The sequence below is a fragment of the Choloepus didactylus genome, chromosome 26 (genome assembly GCF_015220235.1).
Source record: "Choloepus didactylus isolate mChoDid1 chromosome 26, mChoDid1.pri, whole genome shotgun sequence".
Taxonomy (NCBI): Eukaryota; Metazoa; Chordata; class Mammalia; order Pilosa; family Megalonychidae; genus Choloepus; species Choloepus didactylus.
This window is the reverse complement of record NC_051332.1, coordinates 14,557,005-14,577,334: the sequence shown is the minus strand read 5'-3', so window position 1 is coordinate 14,577,334 and position 20,330 is coordinate 14,557,005. Positions and strand designations below refer to the sequence as shown.

General features: G+C 35.2%; 1 pseudogene; it reads left to right on the top strand.

The window, feature by feature from the left end:
• The first annotated feature begins 1,335 nt into the window (after positions 1–1,335).
• Positions 1,336–20,330, top strand: part of LOC119520776 — a 45,402-nt pseudogene continuing 26,407 nt past the window's right edge.

The following is a 20,330-nucleotide window of genomic DNA, read 5'->3' as shown; positions in this document are numbered from 1 at the left end:
GAGTTTATTTTCTCTTAGTTGGGGCTCAATATAGGTGCTGTTTAAGGAAGTGAAGGAACAGTAAAGGTAACAATGCAATTAAGGAAAATACAACATTTTCTAATTAATCTCAATTCCTAATTAAATCTTTCTGGAGAGGGCAGGAAATCTTGGAGGTACGTAATGATTCCACTTTCATAAAGAAACCATTATGTACACTTTGCATTATTTATCTAAGCCAAGAAATCATTATTTCCATCATGTAAAATAAATGATGGATGGGAGGTAGTGTAGGGGAACCTTAGAAATATTGTATTTGCTTTTCCAAAAAATGTTCTCTGTTTGAATTGTCTATCATGCACACATGATAGTTTTTAAAACAGAAAAATTTCATTTTTAAAGAACTGAATACAGTCTACATACAAATCAATTTTTCAGACCTTCAGTTATATTAAAGTTTTATGGTAAATAATCATAAACATTGGGATGATTTGGGCTATTGTGGTATACTGGAATGTAATTAGAAAATTAAACAAACTAAACAAAAGATCAATTTTTGTCAACTTGTATAAATTTGAAACCCCATTTGGTCAAATATTTGCATTTTAAGGGAAAATACAATTGAATATATATGCAAATATGTCTGTAACTTGTGGTTATAGTCAGCCTCTATCAACTAGGTTTCATCTCTTATATAGGCTAAATTTAATTAATATTTAGGTATTCTCTTTGAAGATAAAACATACTAATATTCCATTTTTAAATGATAATGATTTTGAAGTTATAGAAGCATTCTTATATTTATTCATTTATAATTAAAAAACTTTGCCAGACCAGGTAATACACATTCATTCATTCTTTCACTGAATGATTATTTATCTACCTTTCACCATGTGCCTACTAGTTGCCATATTTACATATCAAGAAGTAATATTTGATACACTTCAAACTTCAAGGTACTTAGTTTTGAGACAGTGCATACCACTGTAAACCTTGAGATAATCCAAGGAGCAAAAAGGAACCTAAGTATATGTGGGAGATGCATCATCAGCATTCACTGAAATGTGAAATTCCAAACACTTCTGAAGGACCAACAAGTTTCACTGACAGTGAAATTTAAAAATTAAAATGCAAGTTAAAAACTGAGCATATCCAAGAAATATCATAAATGCATGGGATTTTTTTAAACAGTAATTCTAGTAATTGAAATCTGTAGTTAAAATAGCACTAACAAAGTTCATCATCGACAACATCCAAACTATTTTCTAGGTGTCTTTCATCACAACCCCCCTAGGATTTTGATCCTAACTTGTGAATGTTGGTTTCATTTACTCCAGAAACCCCAGTGGAGGGGAGATGGACATCTACAACCTCAGCATGCTGAATGATTTTATCCACATGGGGCTCTCTGATCTCCTGGGGGTGTGATATCCTGTTTGTCATTTTTTGCTGTCATCTATAAGGTCACCTTGGTGAGAAACAGTACCATTCTTCTGGCCATCAGGACTGAGAAGAAGCTGCACACACCCATGTATTACTTCTTGGCAAATGTGTCCTTCTTAGACATATTCTGCCTATCAGCTACTGTTCCCAAGATACTTGAGAACATCCTTAATAACAAGCCAAGCATTTCTTTTGTTCAGTGTGCTTTGCAACTTTACTTTTTGATGGCCCTGGCAGGGACAGAGGTCTTCCTTCTCACTATCATTACTTATGACTGGTATGTAGCCATCTGTTTCCCCCTTCATTACACTCTCATCGTGACTAAGGTACGCTGTGCCCAGCTGATGGCTGGATGCTGGGCAGTAGGGTTTCTTAATTCCGTTCTGCATATGGTGTTCACATTCTGCCTGTCTTTCTGTAAGTCAAATTGTGTTAACCAATTTTGTTGTGAAATCCCACCAGTGGTGGCCCTCTTTTGTTCTTCCATGTATGTGGCAGAGATACTTGTTTTAGTTTTTGCAGGTGTCCTGGGGTACAGTGCAAATTTGACCACCTTTATCTCTTATATCTACATCATATCCATCATCCTGAAGATCCAGTCAGCTGAAGGGAAGCACAAAGGCTTCTCCACATGTGCTTCCCATCTCCTTGCTTTGGGTCTATTTTATAACACAACCACATTTACCTATGCCTGCCCTTCCTCCAGTCAACACTCCCCAGGCAGAGACAGGCTCATCTTGATGTCATTTGGGGTTATTACAGGCCATGGTAAACCCCATTATCTATAGTGTGAGAAATACAGAATTTAAAAGAGCACTAAGAAATGTTTTGTCATCCATCGTGGGATGGAGAACATCTTCTTGACCAAAAGGGGGATGTGAAAAGAAATGAAATAAGCTTCAGTGGCAGAGAGATTCCAAAAGGAGCCTAGAGGTCACTCTGGTGGGCACTTTTATGCACAATTTAGACAACCCTTTTTAGGTTCTAAAGAATTGGGATAGCTGGTGGTAGATACCTGAAACTATCAAACTGCAAACCAGAACCCATGATTCTCGAAGACAATTGTATAAAAATGTTGCTTATGAGGGGTGACAATGGGATTGGGAAAGCCATAAGGACCACACTCCCCTTTGTCTAGTTTATGGATGGATGAGTAGAAAAATAGGGGAAGGAAACAAACAAACAAACAGACAGACAAAGGTAGCCAGTGTTCTTTTTTACTTCAATTGCTCTTTTTCACTTTAATTATTATTCTTGTTATTTTTGTGTGTGTACTAATGAAGGTGTCAGGGATTGATTTGGGTGATGAATGTACAACTATGTAATGGTACTGTGAACAATTGAATGTATGATTTGTTTTGTATGACTGCATGGTATGTGAATATATCTCAATAAAATGAAGATTTAAAAAAATAAAAAATAGAACACATTTACAGATCTTATAATATTGACAAAATCACTTAATAGCACTCTACTTAGATTATATTCATAGGAAGAATTGGAATAAGTCATAGAGAGATAACTCTATTTAGATAACTTTGTACATAGTTTACACATACATATGTATTTATAAAAATTTACAGCCCCATACTCACGTATATGCATAAAATTAGAGTTACGTCTCTCCATGTCTGTATCTATCCCTTTCTATTGGGAACACAAAAATTTGTTATCCAAAAATACATATTTTTCAGTGTAAAGCAGAGAACTGTTAGTAATTTCACTGGCATAAGTAGTAAAAACTGGGTCTGTGTTAAGTGAATTCAGATATATGGTCACTATACTATGTCCACATCTATAGCCATATCCACTTCCATACCCATAACTATATCTATGCCTATATCCATATTTTCATCTAGATCATCTATCTATATTAATCATATCTATATCTTATTTTCTTTTATTTCTGTATCTATAACTATCTATAGATATTCTCTTACTTCCTTTACCTTAATTGCTTATCTGATTAGTCTCTTATGCCTCCTTTATGTCTCCTTAGCTTTATCATTGCACTCTTCCTCTTCTTCCACTCTCATTTTCTTTACTCTATATCCCCACTTTTTGGCTTTTTTTTGTGACCACATGCATTCATTTCCACCTGTCACTCCAAGTAGAGCACTTATTTTTCTGTACATCTGATCTTAGATATCTAATTCATTTCAACATATTACTATCATGTTAATCTCAAACTGGTCAAAATTCAAGTATAATTGTGCAACACACACAATAATCTTCTTGTCAGATACCTTGTATTTTTGTTAATTCTATCCAATTTTCCTAACTATTCAGATTAAAATTGCTGAAATTAGGCTTTACTTTTTCATGATGTTCAGTTCTTCTATTTGTGTGAACAGAGTTATTTCTGACTGTTGATTACTAGCCATTCTCACTTGATTTTCTCTGTCACTTCTTGAAATGTAAACTATTTCTCTCTGGACCACTACTTATGCAATACATTATTTTAAGTCAGCAAAAATGTATAATTATCTCCATAATATTCACCAATTCTGTGAAATTCTGTAACTTCCTAAAAAATAGTTCCATTCTGATGATTACAAATATTTGCATTCTAACATGCAGTATTCACATACTCTCTGTATTGACTGACTTTCTATTCACACTCTAACATTCAATATCTTTGCTGTTCTTGTTAAGTTCAATTTGTGTTTTCTTTATGTCTAGGTATAGTGTTCATATCACTGGTGAAATATTCTTATATTATACAGAGGCATACTTTTCCTTTCTCCTTTTGATTGTCACTGAATTTTTAGTCATTTTCAAAGATTTATCAAACAATGACCTTATCATTTGTAGCTTTTCCTCAAAAAGTAGAAGCTATAAGCACTTTGAAATGCTATGCTTCAAAATCAAGTACATTTTCCAAAGCTCAGCAATGTCCCAATATAGTTCTTCTATAATTTTCCATAGCTATTCTAAGTAATTTTGATCAAATGCCTCTTACATAGGCTCAGATTGATAGGAAAAGCCCACATAGATTAGAAAAATAAAATGAAGTAATAATTACACATATTTTATATTTTGGTTTTATTCCTTCATTTTATTCTCTATAGCACACTGTATGTGTGATATGAAAGAATCAAGTACAATTCCAACTGTGTAAAAATATTTGTTAAATGAAATTCATAAAATTGAGGGAAACTTTAAAAGTCAACCAATTTTCCAATTTAGATACATGAATCTCAAATATTTATATAATGTTTCATCACTAATTTGAATTTTATTTCAGCAAACTAAATGTAATATTGATGTTATATCTAGGGTAAACAAACCACTATGAGGCCTAAATATTGTCTTCCACAAGCAGTGTGTTTCTCATGAAATGTGATGCAAATTAGGACTTGATTTGGATAAGATTGGAAGAGATTGTTAAAAAATATTAAAAATAGAAGTTGTAGCCTTCACCATGTTAATTATAGAATAGATGGATTAATGGAAGAACATTTTTTGTAGAATAATATAGTTGATGAAACTGTAGTAATTCTAGTTTATTAGTCTTAAGAAAGAAAAAATGTCCTTGAAATACAAGTAAAAGTATGATATTTCCTTTTGGTTTCAAGCCAAGATGTTTGAAGAGAATAGTGCTGAATTTGAGATCTTAAAATCATCATACTTAAAGAAGAATGGATTGATGGATGGCATGTTTTCATTGACCTTGGGAATTTGGGATAATCTAAATCTAGAAATGGCAATACTTTGATGAAGGAATTTTTTTTCTTAAAGATACCCTGGTTTGCTTTCTTTGAAAAATCTAAGGGATAAATAAATCTCTATGTTTCTCTTCCCTGAAAGAACAGTATTTTGAGATAAGCTGGCCAAAATAATTGACAGTTATGTTCTGAATAACTTCTCATGGGATGTAGCTGAGATTTTAGCAGCAATATGAATGGAAATGACAGGTTCAAATAGGTACACCTTTAAAATTTAAGACTCACCTTAGGGATGATTGAATGGGTTAGGTTTGATACCTGATACTGATGTATTCATTTTGGCAACTTATGTTGATTCCTTTGAAACCAGACTGATAGTAATCATGGATGTAGTAGAGATTACTGGAAAGACTGAAACAATTTCCCTTTGTCAGAAGGAAATGAAAGGACTATCCTTTTGTCAGAAGGAAATAAAAATTGCTGGGTGGGAGATAGGGAAGAATCAATGACAAAACTGATGTGATGAACTATAATTCAAAAGAGGTCGCACATTACATGTCTGTGTGGGTGTTTGATAGAATACTTCCACCTCAATTCCAAAGTTGTTTGCACAGTAGCTAAGGCATCCTACTGTCAGGCAATAAATAATTATTTCCAATGTAATCCTTTATCAGTTTCATCATGTCTATATGTTACAGGGAATTGCTGTAGATCAGTGATGCAACAAAGTTTGAACAGACTTTTTTGCAGCTATATTTACTGCTTCACTCATAATTGGTAGTAATGTTGTCTCTCATGGCCAAAACACAGATTGAACTGGCTGTAAAGACATGTCTTGATATTTCAGAAATCCATATGTGAACATCAAACTGGGAATTCTATAAGGCAAAAAAAACCAGCTATCCTTTTAAAAGCATATGCATATTAACATATAGGACTATTTGTTTTGTTCTCCACAGATAGGGCCAAAAAATAAACCAGTTGGACACTGTTTTTGTCCCTCCAAGAACCCATGATGTAAGTCATTCAACCTGTAGAGATTTTACTAGTGGTATAATGTTAAAGGAGACTGAATTGCTCACCCTCCAGACTGAAAATAGGCCTGCTAATTGGGATGACTACACAGATCTCTCAGGGAAATATTTTCAGAACAATTGTGATAGTTTTTCTATATTCATTAGAAACCAGGATGCAGATTGAGAAACAACTGAAAAATCTTAAAACAAGGGTTTACAAAATGCAGAAACCTCAGAAAAGGAAGCTGGAACATGTACAGTGGTTACCCTTGTTACATATGTTATGTGTTTATGTAATGTACTCAGGTAAGCTGGATTTGGCTTGGCCCTGGATGCTGCTGAGTAAAACCTGCAGTCCTATTTGCTGTTAATGACAAATCTTCAGTTCAGAACATATTGCAACTGCTTCTTAGTAAACTTCTTGGGTGTCCTTAGTGATTGGCTGATTGGCATTGGTACTGCTTCCAAGTCTCACATACTATGTTGTTTTCCATCTTTCCTTATACAAACATGATTGTGCCCCCCCAAAATCTAGCCAATATCCTACTTAAACAAGTGAGGAAGGAGTGATAGGCTTGCTCTTCATCTCTTATTATTGCAGTTCACTAGCCATGCTTCCCTCAAAATAACAACAACAAACTTCTCTGTGCACAATATTTCCCATCTCAAAATATGACAACTTCAAGTTTCAAGTCTTGCCCTCTATACCTCTCCACATAGTCCAGATGACTGTACTTCTGATGGTCTTGTGGTTTGTATTATTTTCCTTGTTCTGCTTTAACAATTTAAAACAAACTGGGTGACTTACAACAATAGAAATTTAATGTCTTCCAATTCTGAAAACAAGATATTTGAAATCAAGCTGCCAGCAAAGCCAGTCTCTCTGAAAGCTCTAAGAGAGGATCCTTCCTTGCCTTTTTATAGATTCTGGAGGTTACTGGGTACTTGGTTTAACATGGTTTGTGGTAGCATAATTCCAATCCCTGCCTTCTCTTCACATAGCCTTCTCAGTGTCTCACTGTGTGTGTCTCTCATCTTACAAAGACAATAGTCACATTGAGATATGTTCCATCCTAAATCAGTTTGGCCTTATCTAAACTCATTACATCTGCAATGACCCTAATTAAAAAAAACCATCTCATTCAAAGGACTAAAAGCTAGAGACCTAGATATGTTTATCTTTTTTGGAGGCACAACTCAACCCACAACACATTCCAGATGACTTCTGCCTGAGACCCTTAATGATGTTAGGTTGCTTCTGCCTGGAGGTCTCACACATAATCCTCCCTAACTCACTTTTTTCCTTTCTCCAGATCTTGATTCCTATAACACTTTATCAATGAGCCCTTTCTTAATTTATATTTTAATTCCACACTTTCTATACCTTCTCCTTCTTATTTATTTTTTCTCCTTGGTACTTGCAACTGTGTAAATTAATTTAGAATTCTGTTAGTTATTATATATAATTTACATATTTCCTACTAGAATGTAAATTCCTAGAACAATTTGTCTATACCGACAATCATAGCAACAGAAATTAGCACTTCCTCTGATGTTTTTGTCTCCCAGTAAATATATCCGGACTCAGTGAAGGAATGGATAAGGTCATTATCATTAGCGGGAGGGATGCCTTCTTTACAGGTTAAAAAAACACCTTCTGGGACCACTTAAACAGAAAGAGGTACACATGTAGTCAGGGCCAAGGCAGTGGGAGAAGATGTGGCCACAGCAGCAAATTGCCAAGTCTCCAGAGAGTGAACAAGGAGGAAAGGTTACAAGCACAAGGAAGATCTGCACTTGCAAGGGAGTGGCACCTGCAAGAGCAAGACTAGCTACCAAGGGGGTGTAGATGTTGAGCAACAGAAGATATGCTGCATAATTCCTGAGGGTAGCTGTGATAAAAGAGGCCCCAAAAGGGAAGGGTTATATATGTGCATGTCGCAAAAGAAAAGAGTAAGTTGTTTTTAACAGCTTAGGGCCCGTATCACAAATAAATGACAGTTTATGTCAGTGGCAGGAGAGTGGGAGCATAGAGCTATTGTTCCAGCTGCTACAGAGTGATAAAGGGTCAAGGAATCTTTATCTGATTGACCATAACAATAAATCCTCAAACAGGAACTCTTTCTTTAATAGGATTGCTCTCTTTTTCTCTTTAGTGGAGAGTGAGTAGAAATCAGCCCCAGGGCCCCAAGAAACTTTCATTTGTGTGGTCATTAAATTTACTTAATATTTCTTGGCTTTTGTGGATAATCATAAAAAGGAGTGATCTTTCTAGCTTTTTGGTGCCCCCATAGTTTGTTTCTGAGTGCACTTTGCTTAACATGCTTAGCTAAACTGGATTTTACTTAACCACTCATGACCTCTGTTTAATCATTTCTGAGAACCAGATTCTAATTTCCTTGGAATTAGAATCTTTTCTCATCCTTTGTTCCTGGAATGACTTGACAAGGACATTAATCCATTAAGAACATTTGATGAAGATGGCAGGATAATATTCCTCAGGGTATCTTTTCCCCACAGAATCTTTGAACAAATAGCAAAAACAGGCAGATACATCTTCCTCAAGACTCCAGAAAAAATTGAACAGTTGCAGTAACTGTGATAGTTCCAAAACAATAAAATTTAGCTTTAAGAATGGTAGGAAAACTCATTGTGCCTTTGCTTACCCTTAGTCCTTCCTCACCCCAGTGAAGTATGAAGCCAAACTGTGCTTCCACTGTGGGACCCTGGGCCTGTTCCAGAGGTTGCAGAGTATTTTCATTTCCTAGAGTGCCCAAAGCAGATTTCATTAAATAAGCTGTTTTTAAACTATAGGAATTTATTAGCTTATAGTTTGAGGTTGTGAGAATGTCCAAATCAATACCTCATCAAGGTGATGCATTTTTTCTGAAGACTGGTTGCCACTGACCCTTGGCTCCTCTACCACATGGCAAGGTACATGGCAGGGTCTGCTGGTCTCTCCCTTCTCTTTTGGATTCTGTTCATTTCAGCTTCTTGCTCCCATGGCTTTATCTCTGTGTATATTTTATCCATTTATAAAGAACTCCAACAATAGGATTAGGGCTTATCCACATTTAGGCAGGTCACAACTTAACTCAATATCTTCCTTCATCAAAAGGCCCTGCTTATAGTTGGTTAACATCCACAGGAATGGATTAGATTTAATAGCATGTTTTTTCTGCAGTACTTACAGATTCAAACCACCAGAAAGTTACCCCTCTGTGTATACTGGGATGCCTCTATGTCCCTGCTAGTTGATTGAGTGGCAGCTTTAGTATGGAAAATCCTCCTGGGCTTGTCCTCCCAGAACAGACTTCATGGACAGAAGTAGGTTTCTGACACTAAAGCAGTGTAATTAAGTTACAAATTGCCATGGGGAAAATGATTATGTGGTTTATATCATAGTACTATGAATAGGCAAGATTTATTCACAGAAATGTAAAACAAAATGGTCATTAAATATTAAAAAATGTTACATTTTATAATTAGTATTAGGAATCATATGTTATTGCCATCATAATGAAAAACAATTAATGGCTAATTACTAAGAGATGTTAGCAAATACTTGCAAAATGCAAATATTTATAGTATATTGTGGAGTATATAATTTTGTAGTTCCTGTATCTTCTGGGAGTATAAATTTTCGCCACAAATTTGTAGAGTAATTTGGCAATTTCTACCATTTTAATTGTGCATGGACAGAAATTCCACATCCAGAAATAGCAGTATTCCTGAGAAACATCCTGTAAGTAGGCAAAATTATATGCAAAATGTGCTCAAAGTGCCATTGGCTTTCAATTTTCTTGTCCTGGGTATCCTCATCAAATTTAAAATAATGTTTATAATGGATGCATAAAAATTGTTTTCAAATTGTTTCCCTCTTTCATTATTATCTGCAAAAATTTTCATGGACTGTTCTTGAATATAATTCTTTATAATGTACCTTTAATAAATTTTCTCTGGAGCTTTCTTTGTCATCAATTTACACATTTGGACAAATTAAACATGCACAGTGTGTTTTTCTTTTTGGAATTTTAAAAAACAAAGTGATTTCAATGTTATCAAATTTGTTAATTTTTCCAGAAATTTAAAAATTCCTTACCTAAGTGGATTACTGAGTAGTTTTGTGTATTATTTTGACAGTATATTTTAAGAAATTTTGGAATATTTGTCAAATATGATTGAAGCTTGCTTTTTACCCCAATTATCAATGTTATATTTATTACTCTCTAGATCATTTTATTTTTACTATTAAAAATCAAATAAATACATGAAAAATTTACATATAATGTAACAAATAGATTTAATAGCAGGAACTCTATTTCCAATTCATTAATCTACACAGTAAGCCAATGAATTTTTTATTCAACTGTCTGGTTTTCATAATTTCCCTAACTCTATTAAATAACATTATTAATCTACAGTTCCATGATTTTTTTCAATTTAAAAAGGACCAACTGATTTCTTTCTATGTCACTTGAGAGTTCAGCATATCCAGTAATAATGGACTCTGTGTTTCTTTCTGATAATTACTAAGTTCTATCTTTTATTACATCTGTTTAGGGAATATTTAATATTTTTAAAAAATTCTATTGCTTAATCCACCCACTAATATAATTTGTCTTCATCATTTGCCCTATAATCTAATCCCTTCCCCTCATACCTATGCCCTTTGAGTATGATCATAGGATTTTACCTTAATAATTTCAGAATTGATTAAAGTAAAATTCTCTTTGGAAACAATGTTAAATTTTGTTTTAATCTAATGTTTTAATTATAAGTAGAAAAACATTTGTCACTAGTATAACTTTACTAATACTGATCACAAAATAGTAAAAAAATGTGTTAAATAAATGTCATATTCCCATGACCAAAGAAAAATTGATCATCCTTTTTGAACTCCATACATTTCTCCAAATCATACCAGGTATGGCATTCTTCCTAGTGAACATATAACATTCTTTCTTCTTTTGTTCTTCTCTTCCTTTCTTCCCTCAGATTTGCCCTTCTTCTCTTACTTCACTCCCTTCTTGCTTCTTTTACCTCTCTTCCACCTTACTTTTTAAAATTATTTTTCTGTCTTTCTCCTCCTTCTTTGATTTTCATGAAGTTTCAGATTCTCCTTTTTTCCATTAATTGTATATAGATTTTCCTAAATAATAACCAAACTAAATAAAATACTTCTATAATTTTTGCATTGATTGGGAATACTTTCCTTTTTAAAAAGTTCCTTGTACTCTAATAAATATTGTTTTGATTTATATTAATATCTTTGTGAACTCATATATAACTCTAAAATTGTAATTTTGTTTCTGCCTCACAAATATTCCTTATGAATTAATTTGTGAGACTTCACATATCAAATTACATATTTTAGCCTCATAATTTATTTTATTTGATATAGAATCTTAGATTCATATAACCTTACAAGTTTTTTAAAATGCTATGACAGTTATGTGAATTTAGATGAATGTCCAATTTCAATTAATTCATAATGATTGTTTTTTTCTCTCTACAGGCTCATGTCGTCTTTTATTTACACTGAGTGTTGTTCCCAGAATTTCAATTCTTTCATGTGGCAGCAAGTATCTTCTTATATTTTCTGGATGATTCTATGTAAATACTCTCTGTTTCTTTTACAATTTATTCTAGTTTGCTAATGCTGCCAGAATGCAAAACACCAGAAATGGATTGGCTTTTATAAAAGGGGGTTCATTTGGTTACACAGCTACAGTCTTTAGGCCATAAAGTGTCCAAGGTAACATATCAGCAATCAGGTACCTTCACTGGAGGATGGCCACTGGTGTCCAGAAAACCTCTGTTAGCTGAGAAGGCACATGGCTGGCGTCTGCTCAAAAGTTTTGATTTCAAAATGGCTTTCTCCCAGGACATTTCTCTCTAGTCTGCAGTTCCTCAAAAATGTCACTCTTAGTTGCACTTGGGATATTTTTCCTCTCTTAGCTTCTCCAGAGCAAGAGTCTGCTTTCAATGGCTGTTTTCAAACTGTCTCTCATCTGCAGCTCCTGTGCTTCTTTCAAAGTGTCCCTCTTGGCTGTAGCTCCTCTTCAAAACATCACTCACAACTGCAATGAGTTCCTTCTGTCCATCAGCTCATTTATATGGCTCCACTGATCAAGGCCCACCCAATGAGTGGGCCAAAACTCCATGGAAATTATCCAATTAGAGTCATCACCCACAGCTGGTGAGGCACATCTCCAAAGAGACACTCAAAGAAATCTAATCAAAACTGATAACATCTGCCCACACAAGATTACATCAAAGATAATGGTGTTTGGGGGGACATCATACATTCAAACTGGTACATTCCACCCCCTGGACCCCAAAATGACATTATCTTTCCATATACAAAATACATTCATCCCATCACAATATCTCAGAAATTTAAATCATTTCAGTAACAATAGTTAAGTATAAAATTCTATCAAAATCAATTATAAGCATGGTCAGTCCTAAGGCATAATTTTCCTTTAGCTGTGGATCTGTGAACTTAGAACAAGTTATCTGTTTCCAATATACAAAGGAGGGACATACATAGGATAAACAATCCCATTGCCATAAGAAAAAACTGAAAGGAAAACAGGGTTCACAGGACCAAAACAGTTCCTAAAACCCACAGGACAAACTCCATTAGATTTCAAAGTCTGAGAGTCATTTACAGAACAATGTTGCATCCTTGAGACTTGAGAGAGTGGAAGTCTAACCCTTCCAAAGGGCTTTTGTGGCCACCCTTTCCTCTTCAAACACTTGGGTGAGTGCTCCAACATATCCAAACATTGGGGAGACCACCTTCTTGACCCCATCCTCCTCAAACATTGGAGCAGCTCCTGGATTCCCTTCCATCTCTGGGGGACATGCTCAACCCCTTCAGAACAGTGTGGTGGCAGCCAGGCTCTCCCCAATTCCCTGGGAAAGTGCTCCACCCTCTTTGGGGCTTGGGGTGGCAGGACATTTCCTGAGCATTGTGGCAGAAGGCCCACCCTCAACCTCCAGGGCAAACTCACCCTTTCCATGCATGTGAGCTGCTCCACTCTCCCAGCCCAAGACCTCTTGACTCCAGACCTCAACCTCCATGGTGCTGTCTTTGAAGAAATTTTTCCTTCAGTTTGTTCCTTGTCTGTCTTCTCCAGTCCAGACTGGCAACAGCTCTGTCTATAAAGATCTCACAAAAATTCTGTTGGCTTTGCATGAAGCACACAGGGATCAAAGCCATCAGACAATAGTACTTTCCACAAATCCTTTCTGGATAATTCCATCTCCAATCTTGGCTTGTACTGAAATGGTGGCTGGGTTCCATGTTTGGTTACATCTTCACATTGGGCTGTAGCTTCTGGGATTCCACCCACTGGAATCCCATAATTTTCCAAGCCATCAGCTTCTGGTTTCTCTGAACCCAAGAGTTCAGTTCTAAGTTTATCTCTCTCCACTCACATTTTACTATAAGCTGCAAGGAGAAGCCAGGGTACATCCTCCAAATGTAGTCCAGAGATTTCCTCAGCTAAGTATTCCAGGTTGTCACTTTCAAATTCTTCCTTCCATCTGACACCAGGACTCAAATTTGCCAAATTCTCTGCCACTTTAAAACAAGGATCACCTTTCTTCCAGTTCACAACACAGTCATCATTTCTGTTCACAGCCTCGTCAGAAGTATCTTTAGAGTCCATATTTCCATTGTCTCTTCAAAGCAGTTTAGACCTTTTCTATCAAGCTCCTCCAATTCTTCCAGAATCTTCCCCTTATCCATTTAAAAAGCTGCCCCAACATGTTTGGTATTTGCAAACTCAGCAGCAAAAGCACCCCACTCCTGGTACCAAAATCTGTTCTAGTTTGGTAATGCTGCCAGAATGCAAAACACCAGAAATGGATTGGCTTTTATAAAAGGGGGTTTATTTGGTTACACAGTTACAGTCTTAAGGCCATAAAGTGTCCAAGCTAACACATCAGCAATCAGGTTCCTTCACTGAAGGATGGGCAATGGTGTCTGGAAAACCTCTGTTAGCTGGGAAGGCATGTGGCTGGTGTCTGCTCCAAAGTTCTGGTTTCAAAATGGCTTTCTCCCAGGATGTTCCTCTCTAGGCTGCAGTTCCTCAAAAATGTCATTCTTAGTTGCACTTAGGATATTTTTCCTCTCTCAGCTTCTTTGGAGCAAGAGTCTGCTTTCAATGGCCATTTTCAAACTGTCTCTCATCTGCAGCTCCTGTGCATTCTTCAAAGTGTCCCTCTTGGCTGTAGCTCCTCTTCAAAACATCACTCATAGCTGCACTGAGTTCTCTCTGCCCATCAGCTCATTTATATGGCTCCACTGATCAAGGCCCACCCAATGGGTGGGCGAACACTCCATGGAAATTATCCAATTAGAGTCATCACCCACAGCTAGGTGGGGCACATTTCCAAAGAAACACTGAAAGAAATCTAATTAAAACTGATAACATCTGCCCACAAAAGATTACATCAAAGATAATGACATTTAGGGGGACATAATACATTCAAACTGGCACACAATTGTTATGTGGCATTTTCCTCTCCAAGTATATCTATTTTTCCATGGGTTGGTTATTTTGTTCAAGTAGTTTGACTATTATGTAATGCATTATCCCATAGGTTGTCCATCATTGTTAATATTTGAAAATGCTGATTTTTCTAAGGAGTTTGTGTGTGTTTTATTTTGTAGTGTTATGGGGTACATTTCTGTTTGTGTTATAGACAATTTTCTTTGGAACTCTCTTTATATGTAAACAGGATTTCTGGATAAGCATTCAAGCAATCAGACATTAAATTGTGGAAAATTCAAGAGTTTTAAGATGAATTATTTGGTTGTTCCATTTTGCATTCACACTGGTCAAGGAAAGAGAAAGGAGAGGAGAATTGGTGTGGGAACCTAACTGATATATATGAACAGATTTTTTTCAGCCCACTTTCCTATTGTGGGCTTATCTCTACCCACTAATATACTTCCTAATTCAGAGTTTAAAACATCTTGAGACCTCCCATCCCCTATATCTCATCCACATTTTTGCTCTCCTTTCCTTCAAGAACTCCACACATATTCTGGGCTTTTGCTCCCATAATACTCCTTATTCACCAACAGCATACATTATGTTCTTATTCAAGCTTTGTCAGTGCTCTCATTATCTGATTGTTCTGAGATTATTCATTGATATCCATTATTTGTAGTGTCAAGAAAGATGGGATAAAATGGCTTGGTAAAAACTGTCATAATGAACCAGAACTTGCTTAGCATATTACTATAAACCTTTTGTTCATTTCTCAACACCATTTATTTCAAGATCTAAATTTTCCATCTTTATTCATCATATAATAGCTTTTTAATGCAATTCTACTGAGATATTCACATACCATAGAAACTATCTGAAGAATACATTGGTTCACAATATGATCAAATAGTTGTGAATACGACTGCATGATCAAATTTAGAACATTTTCATTTTCCCAGAAAAGAAATAATAATAAAAATGAAAATCCAAATCTTCCCATATGCCTTATCAAACCCTATTTTTGACCCATAGTATTAATGTGTTACATTTGCTAGTTGATGAAAAAGTATTAAAATATTACTGTTAACTACAGACCATAGTTTGCTGTAGGTACATTTTTTTTCACATATACCCCTCTATTACCAACTCCTTGTAATAGTGTCATACATTTGCTCAAGTTAATGAAATAACTTTTTTATATTTTTTACAGCTAATCATGGATGCTGCCCACCAAAAGATTTACTGTATTATACATTCCCATGTCTTAACTTCCAACTTTCCTTATGAAACATACATGACTAAATTAACCCTTTCCACCACATTCACACACCATTCAGCACTGCTAATTATTCTCATATTAATGTGCTACCATCAAATCTGTCCATTTCCAAATGCTTAAATTCAGCCTAGTTAAACTTTCTGCACATATTAACAGCTGATCCCATTCTTCAGCTTCCTTCCATGTCCTGGTAACCTATATTTTATATTTTATGTCTATAAGCTTACATGCAATTAGTTCATATCAGTGAGATTATACAATATGTGTCCTTTTGTGTCTGACTTATTTCACTTAACATAATATCCTCTAGGTTCATTCAGGTTGTCATGTGCTTCAAGACATCATTCCTCCTGCTGGATAATATTCCATTTGATGTATATAACATATTTTGTTTATCCATTCATCTGTTGATGGACACGTGGGATGTTTCCATATTTTGGCAATTGTGAATAACGCCACTATAAATATCAGTGTGCAAATATCTGTTCACATCTCTGCCTTCAGATAATCTGGGTATATCCTGAGTAGCAGGATTACTGGGTTGTAAAACAACTCTATACTTAGCTTCTTGAGGAACTGCTAAACTGTCCTCTGCAGCAGCTGTACCATTTTATATTCTCATCAACAGTGAAAAAGTGTTCAAATTTCTCTGCATTGTCTCCAGTATTTGTAATTTCCTGTTTCTTTAATAGTGGACATTATAATAGGTGTGAGATGATATCATATTATGGTATTGATTTGCATTTTCCTAAGAGCTACTGGAACTGATCATCTTGTCATGTGCTTTTTAGCCATCTGTAATTCATCTTTGTAAAAAAACCTATTCATGTATTTTGCCCATTTTTAAATTGGGTTATTGTCTTTTTGTTGTTGAGTTGTAGGATTTCTTTATATATCCTGGATATCAAACCCTTATCCAATTTGTGGTTACCAAATATTTTCTCCCATTGAGTCACTTGCCTTTTCATCATTTTGACAGTCTTTTGAAGCACTGAAGTATTCAATCTTGAGGAGTTCCCATTTATCTATTTTTTTTTCCTTCATTGCTTGTGCTTTGGGTGTAAAATCAAAGAAACTACTGCCTGTCACTAGATATTTAGGATGTTTCCCAACATTTTCTTCTAGGAGTTTTATGGTAACTCTTCTTCTATTTAGGTCTTTGATTCATTTTTAGTTCATTTTTCAGTAGTGTGTGTGATAGGAGTCTTCTTAATTCTTCTGTTATGGATATCCAGTTCTTCCGATATAATTTATTAAAGAGTCTAATTGGTCTCATTTGAATGGACTTGGTAGCCTTATCAAATATCAACTGACCATAGATCTGAGCATCTATGTCTGAGACCTTAATTTGATTCCATTGATCAATATGTCTATCTTTATGCCAGTACCATGTTGTTTTGACCACTGTGACTATAATATGGTTTAAAGTCAGGAAGTGTGATACCTCCCACTTTATTCTTTGTTTTCAAGATACTTTTTGCTATTCAAGGTCCCTTATCCTTCCAAATGAAATTGATAATTAGCTTTTCCATTTCTGCAAAGTAGTCTTTTAAGTGTTCAATTGTATTACATTGAATCTGTAGATCACTGGGGTAGAATCAACATGTTAATGACATTAAGCTTTCCAATTGGTGAATGTGGAATATCTTTCCATTTATACCAATCTTCACTGATTTCTTTTAGTATTGTTTTTCAGTTTTCTGTGTACACATCCTTTACATCCTTGATTAGGCTTATTCCTAGGTATATGATTCTTTTAGGTTTTATATTATAAATGGAATATTTTTCTTGATTACCTCATCAGATAGCTCATTAGTAGTATATAGAAACACTTTTAATTTTGCATATTGCTCTTGTATTTTGCCACATTGCTGAACTTGCTTATTAGTTCAAGTAGTTTTGATGCACTTTTTTTCTGAATTTTCTAAACATAGGATCATGCTATCTACAAATAGTGAGTTTTCCTTCTTCCTTTCCAATTTGTATGACTTTTATTCCTTTAGTTGCCTAATTGCTCTAGCTGGAACTTCTAGCAAAACGTAGAATAGCAGTGGTGACAGTGGGCCTCCTTTTCTTGTCCTGGTCTTAGAAGGGAAGATTTCAGTCTCTCACCATTGTGTATGATGTTAGCTGTAGCTTTTTCATATGTGCCTTTTATCATGTTGAAGAATTTTCCTTTGATTTCTAACTTGAATTGTTTATACCATGAAGGGATTCTGAGTTTTATCAAATGCCTTTTATGCATCAACTGAGATGACCACTATTAAATTGTTAATATGGTGTATTACATTAATTGATTTTCTTCTGTTGAACCACCCTTGCATATGTCTGGAATAAAACACACTTAGTCATGGTGTATATTTCTTCTAATATGTTATTGGATTCTATTTGCAAGTATTTTGCTGAGGATTTTTGCACTTATATCCATTAGAGAAATTGGTCTGAAGTTTTCTTTTCTTGTATTTTTAGTAGCTTTGGTATTAGGGTGATGTTGGCTTCATAGAATGAGTTCGGTAGTGTTCCATATTCTTCAATTTTTTGGAAAAGTTTGAGCAGGAATAGTATTAATTCTTCTTGGAGAGCTTACTAAAACTTGTCTGTGAAGCCTGGTCATGGATTTTCCCTTGTTGATAGGTTTTGGAGGACTGTCTCAATCTCTTTACTTGTGATTTGTTTGTGGAGGTCTTCTATTTGTTCTTCAGTCAGTGTAGGTTGTTCATGTGTTTCTGGGAAGTTCTCCACTTCATCTAAGTTTTCTAGTTTGTTCGCATACAGTGGTTCATAGTAAACATTTATGAACTTTTACTTTTCTTCCAGGTCAGTGGTAAAATCCTCCTCTTGTTTCTTATTTTATTTTTTTGCAACCTCTCTCTTTGCTTTTGGAATTCTAGCTATGCAATTGTTGATTTTATTTGTCTCACGGGACCAACTTTTGGTTTAATTTATTCTCTCTTGCTTTTTCTTTTCTTTTTTTCTTTCTCCATTTAGTTAATTTTAGTTCTAATCTTTTCTTCTTTCATTCTAGTTGCTTGGAGTTAGCTGTTATTACTTAAGTTTCACCAGTTGTTCAGTTAGGTCAGTGATTGTAGCTCTTTCTTCCTCTTTAATGTAGGTACTTAGGGCTATAAATTTCCCTCTCAGCATTTCCTTCACTGCATCTGATAAGTTTTAGTACATTGTGCTCTCATTTTCATTCATCTTGAGATATTCACTGATTTCTCTTGCAATTTCTTCTTTTATCCACCAATTGTCTAAGAGTGTACTGTTTAACCTCCAAATATTTGTGTATTTTCCAGTTCTGTTTGTTATTGATTTCCAGCTTCATTCCATTATGATCAGAGATAATGCTTTATATGATTTCAATCTTTTAAAATTTACTATGACCCATTTGTACCCCAGATTATGGTCTATCCTGCAGAATATTCCAATAGCACTTGAGAAGAATACATATCCTGCCATTTTGGGGTGCACTGCTTTATATATGTCTATGTTCCAGTTTGCTAATGCTGCCATTATGCAAAATACTAGAAATGGATTGGCTTTAATAAGGGGGTTTATGTGGTTACACAGCTACAGTCTTAAGGCCATGAAGTGTCCAAGGTAAGGCATCACAATTGGGTATATTCACTGGATGATGGCCAGTGGCAACTGAAAGACCTCTGTTGGCTAGGAAGGCACGTGACTAGCATCTGCTTGCTCCCAGGTTGCATTTCAAAATGGCATTCTCCAGAATATCAGTGGTCAGCTTCCAATAGCCATCTTCAAAATGAATCACTTGGCTGCAGCTAGCTTACTCCTTCTGTCTCAGGTTATATAGTGCTCTAGTAAACTAATCAGGGCCCATGTTGAATGGGCAGATCCACATCTCCATGAAAATTATCTAATCAGAGTTACCTACAGTAGGGTTGGTCACATCTCCGTGGAAACACTCAATGAAAGGATTGCAAGCTAATCAAAACTAATATGTCTTCTGCCACAAGATTGCCTCAAAGAACATGGCTCCTTCTGGGGGACATAATACATACAAACTGGCACATTCTGTTAGGTCTAATTCATTTATCATATAAGGTTCTATGTTTCTTTATTGATCTTCTGTTTAGATGTCTTAACTATTGTAGAGAGTGTTGTGTAGAAGGACTCCACTATTAGGGTAGAGTTGTGTATTACTCTCTTGAGTTTTGTCAGTGTTTGCCTCACATACTTTGTGACAACTTGATTAGGAACATAGATATTTATGATTTTTATTTTCTCTTGGTTAATTTCCCCTTTTGTGGCTTTCTTTATCTCTCACACCTTTTTTTTAATTTAAGGTCTATTTTGTCTGATATTAGTATAGTGACCTCAGCTTGCTTTTGTTACTACTGACATGGAATAAAATTTTCCATCCTTTCACTTTCAATCTATATGTATATTTGGGTCTAATATGAGTCTC